Source organism: Centruroides vittatus, unplaced genomic scaffold (genome assembly GCF_030686945.1).
Source record: "Centruroides vittatus isolate TY-2023 unplaced genomic scaffold, ASM3068694v2 scaffold_2520, whole genome shotgun sequence".
Taxonomy (NCBI): domain Eukaryota; kingdom Metazoa; phylum Arthropoda; class Arachnida; order Scorpiones; family Buthidae; genus Centruroides; species Centruroides vittatus.
This window is the reverse complement of record NW_027122689.1, coordinates 2,962,193-2,986,529: the sequence shown is the minus strand read 5'-3', so window position 1 is coordinate 2,986,529 and position 24,337 is coordinate 2,962,193. Positions and strand designations below refer to the sequence as shown.

Below are 24,337 nucleotides of genomic sequence, written 5' to 3'. Positions count from 1 at the left end.
AATAACGTGACTTCTGGTTCAAATCACAAGTGTATATATAGTTAATCGGGCCTCCGGCTCCTAAGCTTTCCGTTTCTTGTCTCAACTTTCATCTATCTAACTCTATTCTTGAGATTAAGGAAGAATAGTGAGAATTTATAGGTCTCCAATTTTAAAATTGCAGCCCAATTATTTAAAATGTTTAAACATATAAAATACAGATGGATAACAAAATTAAAAATTATCATTCTATCATGTTTTGATAACTTAATTAAATTGTATTGTTATTTTATTTCAAATATAAACAACATCCAAATAATCCAATTTTCAATTAAGACCAAATGATCTGCCAGATTATATTGAACTATAATATGGCTACTGTTTAATATTAAATCTTATTAAATAGTAGCATTATTATAGTTCAATATAATTTGGCAGATTGGCAATCTGGCAATATAATCTAACTCCGCCTTGGATGGTCCTAAGCCCGGCTGCGAAAGGAGGAAGGTGGTCATTCTGGCGAGATGACCAGAACCAGGAAACTGGGGAAACTAGCCAAGAAACCGCATGAATTTCGAACGAATCCCGATTGCAGCTAATGCTACCGCATCCGGGGCAGCCGATGCGCCAGCACTATGGTCCCAGGATGCTGGTGAGAAATTGGATATGGGCCACAGACGGAGACGGAGGCCATATATCACCCCAAAAATTGGACTGAACATTGCTGCACGGAACGTCAGAACAGGACATCATGTTGGCCAAAAGGAAATCATTGCAAGTGAACTTGCTAAATGCAATATTCCGATTGCAGCCCTATCAGAACTAAGACTCACTGGATCTGGAACAGTCATCATACAACCACCGAATAGTGATAAGACAATGACGCTTTACTATTCTGGAGGTGACAACCGGGAGGCGGGCGTTGGGTTCGTGGTGGATGGCCGGGCTGGGCGTAGTGTTATCGCCTTCCAGCCAATATCGGACCGCTTGGCAGTTCTTACGGTACACGGTACTATCAAGGCCCACATCGTGAGCGCCTATGCACCAACTGAAACTAGTCATGACATAGCCAAGGATGATTTCTACAACCAACTGCAGTATACGGTGGACATGATCCCACAGACTGAGCTGATTATCCTGACCGGCGACTTCAATGCCCATACTGGTATGGACAGAAGCGGATGGGAGACAACAGTGGGCAAATTTGGATATGGCGAAATCAATGATAACGGACAGCGTCTCTTATCCTTTGCTGCCTCCAACAGTTTGATCATAGGGAACACCTGGTTTCAGCATCCACTAAAACACCAGCTCACATGGAGAAATCCATCTGGTGAGGATTCTGCTGTACTGGATTACTTCCTAATCAACCACCGATTCCGCTCAACGCTGAAGGACGTTCGATCTATGAGAGGACCCGATTGTGGCTCGGACCACTACCTGGTTCATGCCAAAATCCAGCTTAAACTACAACGTGCTAAGCGGACCTCGCCACCATCACCTCAGCCAGACTGGAAACAACTCGTGGTCACAACACGCAGACAAGAATTTCAGATCGCCTTGTCAAACCGCTTCTCCATATTGGACACATCTGATGACATAAATGAGGAGGAGAGACAAATTTCAGAGGTGATACTGGATTGTGCCAAGCCCCTATGCCCACCAGTCCACCGGCGAACACAGCCTTGGATATCTGATGACTGCCTTGATTTGGTGGCCAAACGAAAACAAGCGAAGTTGACCAACTATAGACAATATCGCCAGCTTAATCATGAGGTTAGACGGAAAATGAAGATCGATCGAGAGCAGTACTGAAACAAAGTGGCCGCTGACCTGGAAGCAGCAGCGTCCAAACACGAGTACCGTACCCTCTACAGCACTCTCAGAAAGCTGAGTGGAAAGTCCAAAGTAACAAATGATACCATAAAGAAAGCAGATGGAACATTCGTAAAATCGTCGACAGAACGACTGCAGCGTTGGAAGGAGTTCTTCAATGATCTGTACAATCATGACGCTCCTCAGGGAATGTTAGCAGACCCACCGCCGATTGATCAGCCCACAACACCTATGTCAGATGCAGAGCCTACAATTGCAGAAGTGAAGGCAGCCATTGGATCGCTGAAGATTGGCAAAGCTGCTGGACTAGATCTGATCACTACAGAAAGCAATCAAGGCTGGTGGTGACATCCTGCACCATCGTCTTTATCTACTTATTAAAGCAATATGGCACACAGAACAAATACCAGCCATCTGGAAGAAAGCTATCATCGTGCCAATCCATAAGAAAGGTGATAGCCGGGACTGCAGTAATTATCGCGGTATCAGTCTCGTTTCCATCGTTGGAAAAGTATTTATGAAGATAATCCAATCAAGGTTACAAAAACACCGTGAAGAAACCAGCCGAGAAGAACAGGCAGGGTTTCGTCCTGGTCGTGGTTGCTGCGATCAAATCTTTGCCCTGCGTCAGCTTATTGAGGAAAGGACCAGATGCGGCAAACGGACTATTGTCCTGTTCATCGATTTTAAATCTGCATTCGACTGTGTGCACAGGCCAGCGCTATGGAGAGCACTTGAGAATGAGCATGTCCCACAAAAAGTTATCACACTACTTAAGGAAGCCTACAAAGATTCCACCAGTCAGCTGCGAATCCGGGGGGAACTGTCTGAGGAGTTTACCATCCAGACAGGGGTTCGCCAGGGAGACGTAATCTCTCCACTATTGTTTAATATTGTGGTGGATTCAATTATGAGGAAGACATTTGATGGGAAACGTGGGGTCTAGTTTGGGGATGGCCACTTTCTAACCGATCTAATGTTTGCCGACGACAGTGCCGTCTTCGCTGACAACGATGCAGTGGCCACAGACACGCTTTATGATATAGCTAATACCGCTCAGTCATATGGCCTTAAAATAAATGTGGACAAAACTAAAGTGCTTACAACGGATGGATTGCGGGCAACTGTTTACCTTTATGGAGTCCAAATCGAGCAGGTACAAGAGTTCAAATACCTTGGGTCACTGATCCAGGAGAAGAAAGTGGCATCGTCAAAAGAAACTCATGCCCGTATTGGACAGGCAGCCCATGCATTTGCCTCACTTAAATGGCGTGTATGGAAAAAGAATAACATCTCTTTGATGACCAAGATCCGCCTGTTCCGTACACTAGTCATACCGATCCTTCTCTATGGGTCAGAAACTTGGACCCTGCTTAAGACAGACTTGAAGAGACCTTTCAATTGAAATGCTTGAGACATATTCTTGGTATCTCCCATTGGGATCATATCACCAACAATGCCGTCCGGGCCAGATGCCAACAACAGCCATCTGTTAAGACACAAATTCAACAGCGGCGGCCGAGATGGTTCGGCCATGTGTGCCGAATGGATATTAACTGAATTCCCCACCAACTGCTCTTCTGTCAGTGACCTATTCTGTGGAAAATCCAACACTCCCCACCTAAGAAAACGTGGACCAAACACGTTGAGGAGGACCTCAAGAACCAACGGCTTGATTTGAACCGGGCAAAAGCGGCAGCCATGGATCGGGGGCATTGGAGGGGCATTGTGGAGAAAGCTCGACTTCCTGCGGCACCCACAGCAGCATACTGGTTGCGCGGACACCCGCAGCCAAATGCCAGCTAAGGATAAAAGAAGAAGGCAATATAATCTGGCCTTATTTTATTTCATGAAATTCATACAAAAATAATATATTTTTCAAGTAAGAAATTTGAAGAGTTCATTAATAACTTTTTAAGTACATACTTTGATAGAATACACTTATTGTCATCACTTAAGAATTCACTAGTGGCAATTCCAAAATATTATAGAGGATCTGCATAAATTTAAAGTAACAAATGGAAACAGGGCAAGTTTTTTTACATTGACATTAAATGATGTCTTATGTGTTGTTAATGTGAATATAGATTCATGTTAGGCCTATTTGAAAAAAGTGAATATATAGTGAATGCAAATTTTATTAATCAAATTTCAAGAAAAACATTCTGTTAATATTGTTGTCACTGGATTGTGTTTACATTATCAGCATTTAATTTCCATAACACAGAATCAGTTTTCCCATTCCCATTCTAAAGATTAGCAAGTATAATTAGACACAGTTTGAAGCCAATATATCATCATCAATCTCAAGGTGAAAAGACTTCTTAATAAGCTTGAAAATAATGATAACTATAACAGATTACAATAAAAAATTCTGCCATGAAAGACAATGCACAAGGACACAGAATTTCCTGAAAGTACTATTGTGCCATCAATGGTTCCTCACTCCCACTATTAGGGATGACTGACTATCATTTAATGGTTCCCAGACCAGCACATTAACAGTACAAAAGTGTACTGATCAATAGTAAACTCTTCTCAAACTGCACTTACAAGAACTAACTAAACTTTCCAAAACTTTTAACATGCAGTCTCTTTATTAAAATATCAAATGTTTTCGGTCAAATTAATTGGCCTTCATCAGGATCGAACAATTTTTTGTTTTACGACAAACAAAACCGATTTTAGAATGTTTTTAACTTCAAAAATTTGCACATGTTCGAGAATTAATAAATAAAATCTACATACTGATAACGTATAAATATACACATACACTGACTATACATGTAAAATAAAAGTAAAAATAAAAATTAATAATAACAAATAAATAACTAACTAAATAGTGGCAATGGGAAGTACCATATCCAGGACACTATGTGAGATGGTACCAAGCACTTTAGAGAATTCCATCTTAAAGAAATATAAAGCTCATATGCTATTATATGCATGATATGTTGACGACTTCTTGATTATATGGAAAGAAAAACTAGATATACAACAATTTCTCAGAGATGTCAACTAAAACAAGTATGGCCTAGAGCTTGAGCTAAAACAACAGAATGAGCAAATAATACACTTCCTAGATATATCAATAGAAGTAGAAAAAGGAGGGGAAATCGACACTAAAGTTTACAGAAAGCCGACTCGTAACCCGCGGATAATCCCACGACCCGGTAAGTTATAAATCGGTAGCCTTCGGGGCACTTATAAAAAGAACGTACACACGTAGCAGCAAAGTGCAAGACAGACGTAAAGAATTAGAACATCAAAGAGCTAGCATGGCAGGTCGGAGTCAATCAGAGTAAAGTAAAAGCCTTAATCAATAAAACAAGAAAAGACGATAACGAAGGCAATGAACGGGGAAGAGAAGAAGAGTACACAGTAATGGAATACAAAGAAATAGAGCAGCTACTAACAAAAAAATAGACCAGAGCCTTATTCCTGGAATTTACAGAATACCCGTACAACACGAGAGGCAGTAAAAAGAACTGTACTACATTGGAGCTACAAAGAGGTCATTAAAAGAAAGAATAAAAGAACACAAAAGAAACATACAGAATGAGCAACCATTCACTGCTTTAGCTACATATGCTATAGAACAACGGTGGGCAACCCCCGGCCAGCAAAAAGTTTCTATCCGGCCCGCGAGATCTTTAGAAGAATTATAAATAAATATTTTTCGATATAATTAGTCTAGTTTAAATTGAATATTAATCTCTTAAGCATTGTTCCCGAATATTTTTGTGTCTGCATCGGAACGTTTTTGATACTAGATGTCGCTATGCATCATAATTTTTATATTAAAACAAACTTTTAAAATATAACTTTTTTGTTTTTATATTTTTCAATATATTTATTTTGTTTGTGCAACATAAAAAATAATTTTTAACAACACGGTAAACACGATTATTATTTACAAAAAAAAAAAAAAATTTGTTAGGCTTAGCCCAAAAAATTCAACAAGGCATTGCAGGTAAGGCCCTTACCTGCGACACCTTGTCGAATCTACCCTCTCTTTGAGATATATTTGTGCAGACTAAAAAATTACAGGTCACAAGAAGGCGTCAATTAACTACTACGGCCTACGGAAAAAACGTAAAATTTATTCCGGCCCACGTTATAAAAAAGGTTGCCCACCCTTGCTATAGAAGACCCAACAGAGGTTTCGGTGAAGTGGGAAAAAGCAGAAATAATACAAAAGGTTCGAGACACGAGACATCTTAAATATGCCAAAGCCTGGCATATTCGCAACAGCAATATAGCAGGGTGGGCTATAAACTTTAGAGAATCCTATAAAGTCTCCGTAGCATGGAGAGCGGGTGCATTATGAATTTATCAGCAAAAGAGAAAAGAATGGACAGATAAAAAAAATAAGCATTAGTCAGTGCCCGTTATATCATTGCCTGTTTATTTATCTATTTAGTTATTTATTTATTATTATTAATTTTTATTTTTACTTTTATTTTATGTGTATAGTCAGTGTATGTGTATATTTATAAGTTAACAGTATGCAGATTTCATTTATTAATTGTTCCAAAATCTGTTTCGTTCATCATAAAGCAAAAAATTGTTCGATCCTGACGAAGGCTAATTAATTTGACAGAAAATGTTTGATATTTTAATAAAGAGACTGCATGTTAAAGGTTTGGAAAGTTTAGTTAGATCAATAGTAAACGTGCAGTAGAAGCATTCGTCGGTGATATTCCACACCCTAACATTTCCAAACAGAACAGAATTTGTTGCTAAAGACAATATATTGACAGTTCATAATCCTACTTCTGTCATGGTATCACTGTGAAAAAAGCCAATAATGTCGAAGTATTAATGGCAGAATGCATAGCAATTGCTGAAAATTGCAAATTTGCATCTGATAGTCACCTACTAATGATATGGGAAAAGATGGGATTCTGTAGTGTGGCTTTGTCTCTGGATAGTAGACAAAGACACATTGCAGCTGTTTATACTAGTGTCATGATTCAGACAATCATTTCTCTCGACGATCTGTTCAAAGCATCTAGAGTCTGTCTTGCCACGTAAGTGCCCGAACGTATATCTATTGCCCGAACATCTCGTAGTCCGGTCAGGACAACCCAGATGGAAGGCAATTTGGTGAAATGTTCATCCCAGTTTACTCAACCCAATGATGCAGCATTTCTCAAACTCTGACTTAGTTGTTTGAAGAAGTGCTGTGCAGTCAGACTCAGAGTCACCAGAGTCAGAGCTGGTAAAATTCATTTGACTCTGGCCTCAAAGTTTACCATTGGTAAAATGTGAAGTAATAAAAATACTATTTAATTAATTAGTCTCTGGAGAATTTTGTTAGAAAACAGACAATTCAATTAAACATAATTTGGTCTTAAAACAGTCAATAGAAAAACAATGAAAAAAGTAAAATCAAAATCAGAACCTAACAAACTAACAGAGGTAAAGTGTAAAATGTAATTAATGGGATTGTTTCAGCTTATTCAAAGGTTTAAGTTCTTGGGACACAATTGCACCTGTTGGTTCAAGATAATTGATCTTTTTTCCAAATTTCATATTTTAAAATTCTATTATATACTTCAGTTTAGTCAACTGTCAGTATGAAATTAACTATTCCTGTTGTAGCTGGAGCAGGAAAAACTATTTTATGGACCAATTTATTGTCATTCACCAAATCATTATTCTTTGTTTTATTGTATTTAATTTTTTCCTTGAAAATAATTAAGTTTACATCAATTTTTCATAATTAACTAATAAAAATGGAATTCTTTGGCCTATTAAGATGTATTGTGTTTCTTTATGTACAGTACTTGAAAGTTTTTCCAAGATAAATTCTTTATATCCATTTTTGATTCTCGCCATAAATTTTAGTATGATTTTTCAGAGAGAAATTTCAGATAAAAATATATTTGGCTATTCAGTGATAACTTCCTTATAAAAGGAATCTCACTAACATTTTAAAAAGGGGTAAGGTTGGAGTTGGACTTTTTGTTTACTGACTCAACCACACTGATTTGAAGACTTCCAAACAACAGGTGCATTGAAAATTCCGAGCACAGCGAACGTCAAGACTTTTTGTAGAATACTGGGGTAGTAACTAAGGCACTTTGGTGGCATTACCTGGCATGAATCAAACCACAACTCTTAATCATTTACACAATTATCTAAAACAAAGATATCAGGTTGCTCGGAAAGTAATTTCGTTTTTTTTTATTACTAGAGGAATTAGATGTATTTTTACCGGCCAATTTTATTTTAAACCCCATTTTCATTATATACTTTGACAGCTGACATTTTAAGGCTTATTTGTAAAAAATTTTGTTTGATTTCGTACAATTGTTTTTTTTTGGCAACCCATCAAATATGGAAAAGCAAAAGCATCATTTTTGACATATTTTGATTTTTTATAACTAAAAAATCAAAGTGCTGTTCAAACAAAAAAAAAAAAATTGTGGTACATGTTTGGAGATGATGTGTTGAGAGAAAGACAGTGCCAAAACTGGTTTACAAAAATGCATTCTGGCAATTTTAATATCGAAGATACACCACATTCCGGATGGCCATTCGAAGCCAACGAAAACAAAATAAAGGTACCGATCGAAGCAATCTGCCGCATAACAACACGTGAAATCACTAAGAGATTAAATCTGTTAAATCGAACCATTTATTATTACTTAAAACGAATTGGTTTCGTTTCAAAGCTCGATCTATGGGTTCCACACGTTATTAATGAGAAATGCTCTCTACAATTGGATTTTAAAGAATTTTTTTTTTGAGCTTTTACCAGACGATTTAACAATTGATTCGAAAGTGTACTGCCGTCGAGTAAACAAATTGAGTAATATCATCAAACAGAAAAGGCCAGAATTGATCGACAAACAAAGTGTAGTGTTTTACCATGATAATGCCAAATTTCACACAAGTCTGGTAACCGATCAGAAACTGTTATAGCTTAGATGGGATGCGTTATCGCACCAACCCTATTCGCCAGATCGGGCACGCTCGGATTATTACTTGTTCCGGTCTATACAAATTTTTTTTTTAACTGTAAGACATTTATTTGAAATGACAATGTCAAAAATCACTTGAATCAGTTTTTTGTAAACAACGATCAAAATTTTTATGAATGTGAAATCATGTTACTACCAGAAACAATGACAACAGGTATTTGACCAAAATGGTCAATATATAATTCAATAAAATATTTATTTATTATAAGAATATTGCATTTATTTTTCTATGGAAAAAACGAAATTACTTTCCGAACAACCCAATATATGCCAAGATTCGCAGTAATCAGACATTTATATCTGGGTGAGTAACTTTATCAATTAGTGTACTGGGCCGTGATCTGACTTAAAGTAGAAATAACAATAAAGTTCCTAATCAGAGTTCAAACTGAGATGCAACAGGTACACTGAAAATTACATAAACATCTAAAAGACAAATCAATAAAGTCCAACTTTAATCCTACTAAGAACTTTCAGGATAAATTAGATAGTTAAATGTATTAAAGGGAAAATTCTCAAAAAACAACCCAGAAGAATGGATTTTAAAAAATTTCCAGTGAATATTTTAGGGAACCAGATGCTCTTAAACAAATTAAAGGTTTTAACACTTATTGTTAGCGTCTCAGTAAATAAAAACTACATTTAGATTGGTACATATAAAAATATCAATTCAAAGATTTTAAAAAATCTCATAGAAAACTGCATTACTTTTAATTGATATTTTCTATTAGAGTGGATCAAATGAAAACGGAACAGTAGCCAGTCACAACAAGTAGCCACTATTTATTTTCAAATGTAATCACCAAAATTACACAAGCACTTGTCCCACTGTTGCACCAAGTGGCGAATACCTCGTTCGTAGAAAGAGTTTGGCCGAGACCGAAACCAGTTTCGAACGGCGTCCACGACTTCACCGTCCGATCGAAAACGTCAACCCCGCAATGTTTTTTTTTTAGCAGACCAAAGACGTGAAAGTCACACGGCGAAAGGTCGGGGCTATACGGTGGGCGTTCCAACACACTCCACCGAAACTTCGCAAGCATGCTCGGTGTGCGAGTGGCCATACGTGGCCACGCACTGTCGTGGAGCAAAAGCACTCCAGAGGACAACATTCCCGGGTGCTTGGCTTTGATTGCTGCACACAAATGTTCCAAGGTATTGCAGGGACGTTTGCACGCATATTGCCGAATGCAAATGTTCCAGGGTACCACGTTGCTCTTCTTTAGTCGCAAACACGACGCAGACCGACTGCCTGCCGGACGACACTCCCGGCCAACCGCCAGCTCATACCGCACGGTCGCACACACTTACCAAGGGCGAGTCCATTCCTCAATAGGGTTTCTCCTCTTTCACCTCCCACTCTACATTTACGCACAGTTTTGTTACACTCACATACACATACACCGAATTACGACCACTGTTCCGTTTTCATTTGATCCACCCTAATAATTATTATTTTTATTCATAAACATCATAAATCAATTATTCTATCATACTTGTACAAATTCATAATACTTTAATAAATATAACAAATATTAGAATATGAGTGCAATTATTAGTTTCAGATCCAATATATGGTTATATTAGTTTGATATAGCTGTTTGGGAATCTTATTTTTTTATTATTATATGTTGATTCCAAAAAAAAAAAAAAAAATTTATATTCATTGCTTGCCTGTGAATATTTTGAAATGTTGAAAGTACTGTACTTGCATGTATTCAATTTGCCAAGGAAATAAATTTAATCCTGAAAGACAGTATATTTCCTCCATATTCTGATTTTAAAGATAACTTATTAAATTTCCAATAAATTCATATTTCTTTCTACACAGTCAACTCACATAAATATCAATCAATGGGAGAACAGTAGTTAGTTCACTTTATTGAAAATTTGTATTAACAATTTTCAGGGTCAAGGTGGAGGTTATATAATTAAGGCTTAAGAGACAATTGAAAGGAGATTTCAATTAAGTATTTTGAATTAATTTACTAAATAAAGTTAAATACAAATAAATCTATTAACAAAAACAAATTCTAAATGAATTTTCAAATCAAACAAAATTTGGAAATGCCATTTGCCATTAAGTGTAGAGCTGTATACAGAGTGGTTAAAACAAACAAAAACTAAAAGAAATCCATGATTTTTTCTATTGAAGGTTGTATGAAAAGTAGAATATATTTCTGGCACCAAACAAGTAAAAAAGGAGCCAAATTTGGTGCAATGTAGCCAAACCTGGCACCACCATATGCAATTCTAGATATGCAAATTAGTACCTTTGCATAGGACCACATTTATTTAAAGGGGTGTCTGTAAACTCTAATCCCTATTTCTGAGTATAGTAGAATGGTCCACTAATATCAGATGTTTAAACTGTTCTATAATAGGAGGTTGAATCCATCTTTATTTACTGGCTGAATAAAATCTATTCTACTCAAAATGTAACATTTATTACAGTACCATTGTGCTTTTTACATACTTTTTGACATGAATAATAAAATCATTAGTGGAAATAGGGTTATTTCTTCCAGGTTGTGAAGGTAATTTACAGTTTGGTTTAACAAATTTTGGTAAAATTTTGCTCACTTTCTCACGTGAAAATTAATGTCGTGACAATGGCAAAATTTGCTTTATTGGTGTTTGCTTAGTATAACAACTACGAATGTTATCACTTTAGTTTGACATACTTTGTTTGTCTATTTGTTTTTCAATCAATGAACTTAATAATAACAACAACTTTGATCATGATTATAAATTTGTATCAGAAATCAATATAGTTTAATGCCAATACAAGACAAGACTGAGAAAGACCTGGGAAGAAAGTACATGAAAAATGACAAGAGGGATACATTAAGGAAGAAATATATATGAATTGAATAGAGTAGAAAAATTGTCTGAAGACCAATACATCAGATTCTAGAAACTGATTTTATATATAATGTATGTGTGTGTTTGCAGAGAAAGGGTTGTATTTACAAATAACAAAAATTTTATATTGTACAAAATTTTTCTTGCGAGTCTACCCAGCTAATTCTTCGTTCCGCTCTGTTAAAATACATGCATTGCGGCAATTTTTATCGTCACTCTTTACGATTCTCGGTCGCTTCGATCTCTGCCGAGAAACGAAACATTTGCCTTACTGGCGAGTCGGCGTAAATCCGAATCCGATTCCGACCACGTAATTGCACTCGCGTATTTTCTATACGATACATACCGTACTTATTGTACATTGAGATCTTTAGCAGCAATACTTCTTGTATCTGCAAATAAAAATGTTTGTTTCAATTATCAATTACTACTATTACTACTTAACAAACAAAAATAAAAACTATCAAATCATTATTATTAATGTAATATTACCATAAGAGTTTTTTGGAAAAAAAAACTAGGTTCATTACTAATGACATTTCCTTTACAATACAATACAATAGAATGCACTTATTATGATCACACTCTAGAGACCTGCTTGTACTGATGATAACAGAGATTAAAGAATAAGATTCCTAAATACCTAAACTAAAGAAAATGTTAATAACTAAAATACTGAATATGATTAATAATATTTTATGTTTCCTTTTTTAACCTCATATGTTTTGGGGCTTGCAAATTGGGTACATTAGACAAATGATACCTACGTAATTCTAATAAGCAGATTCTACAGCATTAAAATATGTTTTGATAGCCAGCTAATAACGAATAAATTCAAATTTTTATTCTCATTCAAATTGCCAATAAATTAATAAACTCAAAAACGACTTTTGAGTCCGTTCATTTATCGAGTACGAAAAAGTCGAAAAAAGTTAAATCTTAAATTTAAATCGACCGTTAACCAAAATATCGACATTTACTCTAACTGCCTAAAAAATACAAGTAACAAAATTAAGTTTTTATTACATTTTCAGTTACTAATATAAATTATATAAGGGTATAATTATTAAAAGCATAAAACGAGATTTGTTATGCAAACATTTCACAAATTTATAAAAACTAAAATTCAATTCTTCAGAGAAAATTTGTTAATTTTTATCCATTTATATATAAAGAACTTGACAGAGATGAGAAAGTTTTCCAACCTTATACTACAAAAAAAGTTGTTGTTACTTCTAACTTTCGTTCTTTCAAATTGACTGTGCATTTCTAATTATTATAGTTAGAAAATCAGATATTATTAGTTATGCAATTATTTCAAAATATATTAATAAAACAAAAAGCATTTATTTAAAATGAAAGTAAGCTGTATTATTATAGATATTATAGTTGAAATTCAAAAGAAAAAAAAAAAAAACATTCTCAGCATAGATAAGTTGTAAAAAGAGAAATCTTACTTAATCTTTATTTATGTTTTGAAAAGTGGCCTCTATTATCTGTACTTTTAAATAAATTACCGTTGAAAAACTTATTTACGATTGAACGAAATACACCGTAGAGATATTAAATCTATATTCGACAAATATAAGCAATTTTTTGAGTCTCGTCTAAAAAACTTCTTAATTTGTTTAATTTATAGATTATATAATTCTTTGTGCGGAGATTTTTTTTGTTTTTACAAACTGTTCGAAACATTTAAAAAATTTTATTTCTAACAGAATAAAGAATAATCGTGACTCGTACGCAGACTGTATTCCCGAGGCACAAGTAAACAAACACTTCCAAATAATCAATTATCTTAAAGAAACATATTGAAATTATGTATATAGTGACGAACAATTTTTGGTTTATTTTATGCAGAAAAAAGTTAGTCGTACAGTATATTCACAGATTTTAAGAGAAACTATAAAACGGTAATAATCTTTCTAATTCGCTGCCGATTATCGAAGGCGTTTCGTTACCGTTACTCGGAATTTCCGTTTCGTCTAATCGATTTATTTTGCATAATATAAAATAACAGTTTTTTGACCGTTAAGAACAAATCCGTGTCGTCAAAAAAAATATTTGTAACGTAATAAATTGCTTGATTTTCATAATAAACTTTTCTTTCAATAAAAAGAACTACATCTTGCTTTAATGTAACAAATGTTTTACTATTAATTTGCATAAAATACATCATTATATAGTAATTTCTGTACTTTTATACATGCAAAATTTCTATTTGTGCAGTTGCTTAGATGTGAAGCATATGAAATTATTTCTATGTTGTTTTCATTGTACGATACATGTGACGAGCTTATACAAGTGGAACTTTTATCTTCTGGAAATCAGTGAGAATTAGTTCAATTTATCCAAGAACAGAAACATTATCATCTTGGTTAAGATCTTAAATAAGATGATCCAGTTCTGTTCTTTCTGCAATTATTTGCTATTTTGTCATCATTTTATCTTATTATGTAAAATAAATAAACAATTAGTTCACACATTAACCGAACCATACAAAGAAAACAATAGCGGTGAAGACTAAATCTGAAAATTATCATAATCGTCTGGAAAAATCACTGTTTGAACAATCCAAAAAACAGCTTAACACATATAGGATTATCACAGACTTTTACATCTAGTTAATAACGTATCTCATTAATCAACTAGATATAGTCTTTCTTTTCAATTATAAATGAAAGACTAACAACAAATAATGACGAATATTCATCACCACGTATTCAAACATATATTGAAATATTATTTTTAAATATAAGTAATGCAAACATTATTCTCAATGATAGAAATAATAATGGATCTATTTTTAAAATCAATTGAAAATAAAAAGTAATAAATCAAGTTATGAATGCAACAAATCCTAATTTTATAAGTTCAAATTAAAAATACATTATGTACAGGATGATAAAAAGACCTTCTTCTAAACTCTCATATCAAACAATACAGTATTAAAATTGGAAATGTTAATTTCAAGAGACAGATAAAATAAAAATTTCTATGAAAAACCTGTCAATATCAACAATCATCAGTTTAGTGTTAAAAGAGGGTGTTTTATACAATCGTCTCGACGTTGTCTTTGTCGTCTTTATAACTATCAAAATATGAAGAACGGTTAGACAATCTGTAAAATCAGTGCCGAATTCGATAATATTCAAACAACATTTCACAATATTGGCGAGCCAATATTAGAAGAAATTTGTTAAAATATTTTTACTTTCTTTAATATTGGAGAGACTAACAATTACAGAAGACAAAAGTACTTTTTTTATTTTAATATTGTATTGTTAGTTTTTTGGAACATTATTTGATTATTATTCATTTCAACTAGTTTTACAGACTATATTTTCTACAATATTGAATTCTTAAGTTAAGTAGAAATTACCACATAAATAATAATATCTGTCACTATTTGTGTGTAATCACTTCTTATCTCTGTATTCATCAGCTTACTAAATTTATCAAGAATTTTGACAATTAATACATTAACAAAAGTACTTTGTTGTGTAATTAATTAAACTAGAAAACTATAGTAACTCTCAGACAGCAATCAGTACAGGTTAAATTTACATGCATTTAAAACATCAATATATACACGTATTGGGTTGTTCGGAAAGTTTGTGGCAATTTTTAAGAGAAATAAAAGAAATTGTTTTAAAACTAAAAATATACTTTTATTCCATTATGTATGCACCATTGTTTTTAATCACGTGTTGCCATCCATGGGGCAGCTTCTTGATACCCTCTTCGTAGAACTTTCCAGTTTTTCCCGCGAAAAACCCATCCACGTGGTTTTTGCAAGCTTCCAAAGTATCAAAGTTTTTATTGCGAAGGGAATTTTGCAGAGAACGGAACACGTAGTAGTCCGACGGGGCAAGGTCGGGCGAGTAAGGGGGGCGGGGTAAAACATCCCAGCCTAGTTCCAATAATTTTTGGCGTGTTCGTAAAGACGTGCGAGGTCTGGCATTATCTTGGTGAAACACAATGCCTTTTCTATTGGCCAGTTCCGGACGTTTTTCTTTAATTGCCACGTTCGGCTTATCCAATTGGCAACAATACTTATCAGAATCAATTGTTTGATTCTGTGGAAGCAGCTCGTAGTACAGGATTCCTTTCCAGTCCCACCAGACGGTTAGCGTGACCTTCTTTGGATGAAGACCGACCTTTGGAGTTTTTAATGGCGATTCATTTTTCTTACCCCGTGATCGTTTTCGGCCGATGTTGTTATAAACGATCCACTTTTCGTCGCCTGTCACTAAACGCTTCAGAAAAGGGTCATTTTCATTTCGTCTTTCAAGAGAATCACAAATTGAGATGCGATCCGGTAAGTTTTTTCCGTTAAGTCGTGAGGTATCCAAACGTCGTAACGATTCACGTATCCGAGCTTCTTTAGATGTTGAAATACATTAATGTTTGATGACTTCACTATGTCTGCAATCTCTCGAGTTGTGTATTGAGGGTTTTCATCCAATAATGTTTTGATCCGGTCCTCTTCAATAACGGGAGGTCTTCCCGAGCGAGGAGCATCTTCAAGGCCGAAATTACCCATTTTAAATTTTGCAAACCACTTTCGAACAGTTGATTCCGATACGGCACTCCCACCATAAACATCACATATCTTTTTTGCTGTTTGTACAGCATTTTTGCCTTTACGAAAAAAGAAAAGAAACAAGTGTCGATAATGCACGTCGTTCGCATCCATTTTTTGCAACGAGACAAATTAAACGCTATTTGAATAATCTTAACGGTTTTTTTTGTAACGGACGCGTCTCGAGGTCATTTATCGTAATATTCACCGGTTTGTACAATTCTAATCGTTTTTGCGCCAATCGGCGTCTCGACCGTCGGCTATCAAAAATCGCTACAAACTTTCCGAACAACCCGATACATACGGCATGCGACAATGCTAGATATATGCAATGCTACACATTAAAATGCCTGAAATTTGAATTGTGTGTGTTAAAAGTAGCACTAATTTGTACTAAAATTTTGTAAATTGAAATGCATCTTACTAACTGCTATTCTGTCACACTCTTTAGATAGAAGGGGATAAACATGTGACAATAGGTTACACAAGATATTTGAAAATTATCTCAGAAAACGTACTCATATTAGAATGATGTTTCACGTATAAGGTGTGAAAACAAATAAACTGCACGTTCAATTAACTTTATAACTTTCTACGCTGTCTAATCAATCATTAATAAATTTATTTCTATATGTACAATTGTTTACAAGATTTTGAGGATGACTGAATTAACCTAGTTTCCCTTGCCCTATAATTATGTCACTGATCTAAAGTAGTTGTATATATTTGTTCATAGTTCTGTACAAATGATGAGAAATTAGTAAAAACTCTTATTAAGTCATTAACTAATTATAAATTTAGTGTGGAAGTAGATAGTAATGTTTTGTTCCCAAGTGATATAAACTCTACCAAAGTTAGATTTAGTGCAACTAGAACTTTCCTGTCATCAATCACTGCTTTGGTTTGTTTTGACACTTCATGCTGCACTGATGTAAGGACATTTCAACACTCAAAACATTTTTATCAAGAAATGACTTGTAGCATACATTATAATACAGAATTTTTCAATCCATTTTATATGTCCAGGATTGAAACTCCTGGTACATACTTTCCTAGCAATTCAGCGTTAGTTTTTGCTATTTTCCCTACAATGTTGGTTGGACCAAACTCAGTATAACAATCTTTTCTGTGCGTGTTCCATATGCAGAAACCATGTTTGATATCCATTCATATAATTTTATATTCAAATATAACTGAAAAAGCTATAGCCACCATAGCAAAAGGGTAGACACCATTAAGCATGGAAAAGTTTATGTCAGATAAAAGGGATGAAAGGAGACATGTGGCAGTTGACACATAATCATAGTAATAAAATTTGTAAAAAAAATAAAACAATAAAATTATTTATGATAAAGATAGTACAAAAACTTTTTAAAAATGTAAAAAACAAAACAGCTAAAAGAGATAAGATCCATGTGTCAATTCCTACATGTCTCTCTCCACCCCTTTCATCCGACATAGACCTTTCCAGCTCGTGCCTACTCTTTCTTTGCTGGGACTACTCCGTAGTCAAATTGGTGAAAAACATTTTTATTCTAATAAACTTATAGTTGCTGGAATCTCTAAGGTCGAATTTTACTCTTATGCAGAAATTTGACTGTTTTACTCACAAGAGAAAAATTATTTTTATATTTAATCAAACATTATTAAGCCAAATGATTAAAAAAAAAAGCACATGTATAAACTGGAACTGTAATATTCAAAGAAATAACACCCGAATGCAATTTCCACCAAACGAGTAAAAATATTTACTAGTCAAATGTTTTCGGCCACAATTTGTCGGTCCTCGTCGGGAAGAATATACCGTATTTTACGGACTATAAGACGCACTTTTTTCTTCGTAAAATTGCCTTCAAAATTCGGGTGCGTCTTATAGTCCGTAGCGTGTTATAGGTACTTTTTTAAAAAAAAATTGCTTAAAAATTAAGGTGCGTCTTATAGTCCGTAAAATACGGTATATATACAGGTAGGCCTCCTACAACGCGGTACCTTTACAATGCGTTTTCACTCCGATGCGGTCGGAAAAACGCGGAGATTTTCTTACGACGCGGTTTAGGGTATTTAGAAACAAATTATCTTTCACATAACAGAAAAATCGCAACGGATCACATAAGTTCGGTGGAACTCGACGAAACAAGTTCAGATCTTAAAATAAGGCCAGTCAAACATTCTCGAACAACTATAACAAGTGACAACGAGGACCGAATTTGTGAGCATAACATTGTTTCTTTTTGATTTCGATTTGAAATAATAATCTTTTTAGTTTTTATATGATGTTGAATTTTATTTAAGCTTCTTAAGTACATAAATTTAAAAAATGATGAAAATGTTACACCATAAAAGGCAGTTTTTCTCTTTTTAGAACTGAATCCCAGTTTTTGTATTAAGATGGTGTCTCCTATAATGCAATTTCCCACAATGCAGTATTTTCAAGGAACATATCTACTGCATTGTAAGAGGCCTACCTCCTGTATATATATATATATAAAAAAAAAAAAAACAGTTTTAACAATCGAACACTGCCATATTTCAATTTTTTAAACCTTCAAAATGATGTTTGAACAAGACAGTGACACACAGTTTACATGATAAACAAATAAGCAATATTTTTTTTACAAGGTATAATGTAAAAATGAAATTGTTAATAAAATTAAATTTTGTGGAGTCTAAATAATATTTCCAGGCTTGTAGTACTGGAATACAATCTGAGTTGATGCAATTTCTGTTCTTGTCAGCTCTATAAATTTCTAAGGCCTCTAACAATCATTGAAGCCAAATGATCACCATAATTAATCAGACTATTAATATGCTATAATTAATAATTGGAAAATAAGTAATTTGGTACCACAGGTAGATGTTAGGTACCATCTCTTATCTAAATTAATAATTATAATAATTTATTAAATAATTTGAAACATTCTGGAAGAAAAGAACTAGCCTGGAGTGAGACTCGAACCTGCAACTTCCACTTACTGTGCGATGCACTTGCCAGTTATGCATGTTAAGTGGAGGTTCATATACATTATCAGACAATTTTATCTATTTGTGCTTATATTCGAGTTTCAATAACATAACACGTAAAGAAAAAACATGCACGTGCATACAAATCCAGCCCTTAGCGATCGGCGACGACAACGCCTAATTTACGATCGAATAATACAAACCTTTCGGAAATCGGACGACTAAATATAGTCGTTACGTTATTCTCTCTGCTTTACGACAAGACGGAAGCCAGCAATTTTTTTAAAAATAGGACTACGAAGTACAGAAAAAAATCTGGCTAAAGACAGATTAATAGCTAGACTATGCAACTGCGACAATTGAACATCGTTCATCCTAAAATTGCCATATTGGCAAACATATTAAAAATTTATCAGCAATGAATTTCTTCTTCCACAAATTTAATCAATACGAATAGAAAATTCAAAACTATAGAATTTTTTTATTAGTCCATTTATAGAGAATTTCCGGTGTACATTCTGGTACACAGATGATTGAGTGTTATTGATTGAATACTACCACTCATTCAAATTAAAATTTTTGAAAATAGTTAATCCTAAGATGATCATCAGAAATTAAATTTGTGGATGTCTTTAGATAATAGAGACAAATATAATGACAGTGAATTTGATCAATCAAGAAGATTGCAAGCAAAAAATCTTTGAAGAAACTACTTTAAAAAAATTGAGTATATCATATCATTGCTGGATTGAGCAAGAATAGCAAATTTGTAATACTTTCCAAGAAAGAAATAAGAAACAAGATAAATTATAGTATAAGGCAACTTCATGTTTAAAACAATTTTTTGGTAACAACAACAGAAAATGAGCAATTATTTATTGTGACATCATCACAAGGCTTGGCTGCAATTTTACCACAATGCTCTCAATTTTAGGATTGTCTTGTCCCTGTACATCATACTTTTCCTGTTAACAATGGAGTCATGCCAGTCATCCATCTAACTCCATTCAAGAGAAAATTTTTGAATTGAAATAATGAGACTTCTACACTGGAAGTTTGTATATAGTTATTTGGGGTCTTCTGCCATGAGTTTTCAATATCTGGTCTCAACTTTCATCTATCTAACTCCATTCTTCAGATTAAGGAAGAACTACAGATAGTCTGTGCCAGTGCAATTTATAAGTTACAGTTTTTGCAAATTACAGCCCAATAATTAATAATCACAAAACTGAAGTGAGCAAGGAACATACATAATCTAAACTGCTAGAAGGCCACTATTCTTGAACAAAAGACTTATTGTTAGGAAAACCATATACAGTGGAACCTCGCTTAACAAGCATAATTCGTTCCAGAGTCTTACTTGTAATGTGAAACACTCATTAAGCAAAACAATTTTTCCCATAGAAATTAATGTAAAATACAATAATGCGTTCCATGCCAAAAAAAAAAAAATATTCAAGTATTTTATGTGTAATGCTTATTCAAAGAAAATTATACAATAAACGTTGTTAAGGAGCATGAATCATCTTTTCCTCTAACCCGAAATGCAAATTCAATTTGCAAAACAAAAAAAAAAAAAATCAGATAATTTGTCCGATAAACACACCAAACGATATGCCAAATTCTTGGGCTATGAAAGGGCTATAATTAAATATTAAAAATTAATTAATTTGGCTAGAGGTAGGTGGATAATTATGTTTTCGTCTCGTATTAAATTTAATAATTATAAATAATTAATTTTTAATTTATACATTTCTGGAATTTAATTTGGAATCAGTCATTAAATTTAATACAAGATGGAAGCATAACTGCCTAACTCTAGTCAAATTAATTAATTTCTAATATGTAATTATAGCCTTTACGTAGCCCAAGAATTTGGCATATCGTTTGGCATGTTTACTATATAATGGGCTACGGTTGTCGATGTTTATACGTAATATGTGCGAACGTAAGTTTGGAAAAACGTACGATCACAAGTGACACTAAGATGCTAGCCGAACGAGTGCTAAACACGGACCGCCGGAACGTGCGCACGTCCGAAACTTCCTCTCTCTCGCCACTCGTTATGCGAAATGTTGTTTGTTAAGCGAGTCGTTTTTTCACAATTTATTTTGCTCGTTATGCGAAACGCTCGTCGTGCGAGGTGCTCGTTAAGTGAGGTTCCACCGTAGTGAAAAACTTTCACTGTCAGCCTATTTACCTGTTGTAAGACTTTCTACTCAAACTCACCATAAAACAACTAAATTGTAGCATAAAGGCAACTCTACAGAAACAAGTTGGACTAAACTGCAACTAGCTGTAGGAAGTCTCCCATTTAACAGTAGTCAAGTCAGGAAAGTAAATGCAAGCTTATGTGGTGTCTAATGATAGCATATAGGGACTTTTGACCTTTGTTCTCATTTTCAAGTATGGAATCTACTATCAGAGAAAGATATTTTCAGACTTGAGACTTATCAACTGCAAACACATCAACACATCAGACAGTAGGGTAACATCACAATAGGAGTTCAATGATGTAATTTAACTCTAGTTGATGCTAGTTTGGCAATGGCTTTTTCCATATTAGGAAATCAAATGTCTTTGAAAAACAGGGATTTATGTGAATTTTGCTACTATGAACACATCTTAATGCCAGAATTATAATGATAGAGAAATGAAATTTTTAAATTTCTCACTGTTAAAGAAAAAAAATAACCAATTTGTGTTTTTCACAATTTTGAGTGTATTTTTTGTAAAAGATAATGTTTTATGAACTTTTTCATATGACAGTTTTAAACAAATTGATTTAAAGTAAATAAAATTTAACGAGCGTAAGTTATAAAATTTTTAAAGCATCAAATGACAAGCTACATATTCCACTGATTGATAAAGAGCAAAACATAACATAAATATCAGTAAATTATACAGGGATATAACCAGAAATTTGAGTTTGGGTCACCTGCATTGCTGATGGCTTGCAAAAACTTCGCATAGGTAAGTAGGCTACCATAAAAACATACAACAGTCAAAGATAACTACGGCACAATATCGTCGAAGGAGCCGACATATTGGTACGGCAGCTCCTTGCATATCATATACAATATACAGTGGGTGATCCGTTAACGAACAAATTGGATAACGAACACTTTCACGAAAGATTTTTATGTTCGGACAACGAACACACGATCGGATAACAAACACCTCACAGAACAAACACGGGAAGAAGCGACATAAAATAATGAATATCAATTGGTCTTCCCTTGTCTTCGGGCAATAATTCAAAGCTTTTCGGAGTACGGGAGACGTCGACATTGACGCTCAACCCTGTCAGATAGTATTCCTCCAAACTTTGAAACTCTCCCTTGTAATTCTAGCCTTTTATTTTTCTGACAGGAACAACTTTTTTATAGTATTCGCAAGACTGTCGGGCAGGCACTCATTAAGTTTTGTTTCGGTTTTTATTTTCGAAAGATGAGAGTATAATAGCAAAGGTAGAGAGTGGGCAGATGATGTTTGATGTCGCTGGGCAGTATGGCTCGAACAGGTCTACAGTAGGCCACAGTTCAACCTTATCTAAGAAAGATACAGTATAATCAAGATGATTCAAGCAGCTAAAGGTGTAACAAAAATCACATCTGAGAAATAAAGAACATTGAAGAGCTCATAATGGAACCTGAAACTGATCTGACAACAGAAGAACATCAAGAACTCTTGAATGAAGAACACCAAGAAACTTGGCGAGATATGTTTTCTTCTGAAAAAGAGAATTAATCTTGATATCTGCTATTAAAGATCTTTTGAAGAAATGGGAGGATGTCAGAACAACAGTCTTAGAATGGCATCCAAACCAGATTGAGGTTAATAGGCTTAGGGATCTCTACAATTACAATGCTATTAATTATTTCTAAAAATCCTGAAGAGAGAAAAGCAATCGACATTAGACAGATTCTTTAACTCCCACAAACAGAAAAAGCATGACTAATAAAAATGCAAGACTGTGTATATAGGTATTTTTATTATTACATATAAATAAACATAGTAAGAAAGTATATTTTTTTTTATTTTTTGGAGTTTCCAGAACGAATTAACCAAATTCCTATAAAAACCTACGGTAAATCAATAATTAGTTAACGAACAATTTAAGTAGAGAACGAGGTCTTGAACGGATTATGTTCATTAACCCAGTGTTTTTCAACCGGGATGCCACGGTTGGGGTGTCGCAAAGTTTAGGACCTTTAGGCATTTTCTTGGAAATTTACTTAAGTGTAGTTCAAGATAACTCATTGTCAGTATTTTGACAAAATTCAATGGACTTAAATTTTGATTTTGAACATGTAGAAACACTATTTTTGCATTAAAATACTACTTCAAACTGTCAATTTTTAAATTTTTTTTCCCGGGGAGGGACTCCCCTCCTCGGACCTCACCCCGGCGTTGTACATAACATTCGTTTTCACAAAAAATTCATATCCTCCCCATTAGCTCCCTTATTCAGATTCTAGATCGGCCGCCGGTCAAGGGTGCCACGAGTTTTCATTTTTCAATCGGGGGTGCCACTCGGTGAAAAAGGTTGAAAAACACTGCATTAACCGATCACCCACTGTAATCAATAAACATACAAAACCGAATAATTATCAAAACACAAATTAAACCAAATTCCAGTAAGAAACAAACATACAAGATTTACGAATAAACAAACGTTTTCAATAGCTTTCAGCTATGTTGTCAGGTTAATTACCAGTGTTCAAAAATAGAACATATCATTGAACATTGATTTTTTACACGATGGTGAAATGCTGTCTGCTTTTGGTCATTGCATGTTGTAAAAAATTAGTTTACATAAACTAGTGTTTGAGTCTTATGTGCCTGTTTTCTGTTTCATCAAGTGACCACTGCTTGTGACTTTTTTACACTGTTTGCTTTTAATTCTTTAAACATGAAATTGGCTGAAAGAAAAGTTGTTTGGCTGATTTTGTTATCAAATTTCCCTCATAGCCTGAAGGGTCAAACAATTTTGTCTCCAGGTACATAGAAATTTTCAGAGCTTCAAGAGTTAAACCTGTGTGGGTTGGCATAGGAGCCAACAGAGTGAGGGATGGAAGGGTATTAGTATGGGAAATGCAGCTCCATCTCCATCTAC

General features: G+C 34.2%; 1 protein-coding gene across 3 annotated transcripts in view; it reads right to left on the bottom strand.

Moving 5' to 3' along the window:
• Positions 1 to 24,337, bottom strand: part of LOC136987526 (brain tumor protein-like) — a 71,002-nt gene that overhangs the window by 9,041 nt on the left and 37,624 nt on the right. For all 3 annotated transcript variants that reach the window (XM_067285267.1, XM_067285266.1, XM_067285265.1), the window contains exon 2: positions 12,019 to 12,064. The gene's annotated coding sequence lies outside the window, so the exon portion shown is untranslated. The remainder of the gene's footprint in view (positions 1 to 12,018; positions 12,065 to 24,337) is intronic.